This window comes from Austrofundulus limnaeus, unplaced genomic scaffold (assembly GCF_001266775.1).
Source record: "Austrofundulus limnaeus strain Quisiro unplaced genomic scaffold, Austrofundulus_limnaeus-1.0 Scaffold152, whole genome shotgun sequence".
Taxonomy (NCBI): Eukaryota; Metazoa; Chordata; class Actinopteri; order Cyprinodontiformes; family Rivulidae; genus Austrofundulus; species Austrofundulus limnaeus.
The window spans coordinates 1,030,023-1,032,805 of NW_013952554.1; positions in this window are offsets into that span (position 1 = coordinate 1,030,023).

Consider the following 2,783-nt stretch of genomic DNA (forward strand, 5'->3'; position numbering starts at 1 on the left):
CTGTTAGTGTAAAGCGCTTTGGGGTCCGGAGGGACTTGAAAAGCGCTCTATAAGTTCAGTACCATTTACCAGTACCATTTAATATGTTGGTCAATTTCAAGTTTGACTTTGCCTCAGAAATAATCATTGCTTCATAAACCTCTGTGTGTGAGTGTGTATGTTTTATTTGTTTTTAAAGTACCGATTTAAATACCGTTTAGGAACCGGTACTGTTTTGAAAGTATCGATTTAGCACCGGTATCGAAACAAATCCTTTCAATACCCAACCCTAACCAGGACCACTCCGATGCCTCTGCTGACGCTCGGGACAGATGTGGAGGTAGAGGCTTTGGAAACAAACACCGTGTTGCTTCAGTATCTTCATCACTGATTTAAGGATAAGACTGGCATTCATGTAGTTTTGTTATTGTGAATAAATCCTCCTCACTTAACAATATATAAAACCTTCCAAATCTTTTAATTTCAGATGTACAAATATTTTAAAACTAAAAACACACAATGTAAAAAAAAACAACTAGCTGGATACAGCTCGTTCATTCTAACAGAAACGAGGAATGTCAATTAATTTTAGGAGTGAAAGCGAGGTCACAAGAGAAAGTTACCTTCTGTGAACCTGACAAGACAAAATAGTTTCCATTGTTATCATCAAGGATGAACACACTTCTCTGCACAAAAGTGTGTTTCAGATAAAGGAGGATTTAATTTAGCTGTTGGTTTTTTCATTGGATAAAAAGTCAAATCAAAGCTGAAACAAACCAGCTCACCCTTATGAAACAGTACAACATGCCAAGTCATGTCACAAGCTGGTAGAAAGTATTTTGGGTATTTTGCACGTTGTTGTTTCCGTGTATTGTGAARGAAAAACACTTGGCCTCACACTTCTCATTTGCTTTTTTGCAGTGTAAAGATAAAACAGTAATAAGTGAYAAAAAAGTCAAAAAAATCATCGTCAACAAACATCAGCTGAAACAAATTTAATTAAAACTACACAATCATCATATGTTTTAGCTGATTCATCAATAAAATAATAATTTTCTGGTTATCAGCTTCAGAGTTACCAAATTAAAATACACCTTGTCCTTTTTGAAAGTTTCGGATTAGATGGAGATAAAAACAKTAATATAACAATCAGCTCTTTTTGCAGCTGAGAATTAGCCACATTTGCCGTTCATCGTCTGACGGTAAAAAACACAAATTACACCTGAGAGGAGCGTCTCTCGGCTCGGGGTTGACGGAGCGACTGCGTTTGGCTGATTGGCGTGTCGAGCGAGTGAGCCGCGACTCGGGCGCTGCAGCAGCAACAAGAGAGGCCAAGCCACTCGTGACCCACGTGGACGCTTACTGGAAACCCGGCACAGTGAGGGCGGAACACAATGCTGCTGTGCTCGCAGCACCCACAGCTCACACACCCCGCTGTGGAGACGTGGACGAGCTGTGAGGCTGCTCTGACAGGAAGTCTTGATGGAAAACAGCTGAATGTCTGTGATAAGCATCAGCTGACACTTAATTTATTAAATAATAGCTGTCTAATGCAAGAAGTCAGCTGCTATTCAAATATATGTGTCCAATATTTCTCACAAATTGTCTCAAAATATCTTAAAAACACTTTGAGATTATTCTAGAAGACATGTCACAAAAAGTAAATAAATCCCTGTTTATTAAAGGGATATAAGGGAGAATAGCTCTCTTTATCAGGTTATAACTTTAAACGAACAAAACATTACAGGTAGGTTTGAACAGCTTGTACAACTAGTGAYAATTGAGTTAATTAATTTTTATTTTAGGTTTTTAGCAGTAATTATCTAGTCATAATGCTGAAATGTGACTTTATAACTACATAAGGACGTTCAGCAACCGCTGCGTCTCTGTCACGGTTGCTGTTTGTTCTGAAAGCAACAAATTATCCAAACATCTGCTTAGATAGAGGTGTAAACGTTTGCAAATGGTCACGTAGTCAAGTACCTTTATTTAGCGGCGTGGTGCCATTATTTATCATCTCACTTTCCACGAAAGCAGAACACGTGCAGGCATTTTCTACAGGGAAATTCTGAATTTTAGCTTAGGTTTGGAAAAAGAAATAAATAAAAACAGTGTAAAGTCTCATGGTTCACTTTTTAGGATTTAAGTAATTTCAGAGAAGCTGGAAATCAGAACCAGTTGATTAGAATTCTTTATGTGCTTATCCTTAAGTTGCTTTTTAAAWTTTTTATTCATGTAATTTGTGACGATAAAGACTAGATTTAAACAAGCGCAATCTGGAGATTTTAGACTCAACATAACAAAATCCAAGTACCTGATTTAAGAGTTGTGCTCTAAAATTAACAGATTAAAAGTTTAAGAATGAAGAAATGCATATTATCTGTTGTCTTTCTGGTCAGAGTTTTAAACTGAAATCATCTTATTATAATCATTTTGATAAAATTTTGTAAATGATGTTATCTCGTGCAACATTGAAAGATGTGTTAGTGCTCAGAAAATGTGTCGTGGGTGACTCTCAGCTACCAGCACGGCACATTTTAGCTCAGCATCTGTAAAACTGACCAAATTACAGACATGGTTTCGTATTTAAGGTCACTTATTTGTGACAGCCATCTTGAACAGGGTTGACTCTTACAGCCAGTAACTAGTTTGCTGGAGTGTCCTGATGCATCTCAGTAATCCAGGTAAAAAATCAAAAAGAAAAAAATTGTATAGGACGGGTTCTTCTCTAATGAAACRTTTCGTCTCTCCTCCAAGAGACTTCTTCAGTCTGAGAGTTTCAGGCAAAATTCAGGCTTTTAAGC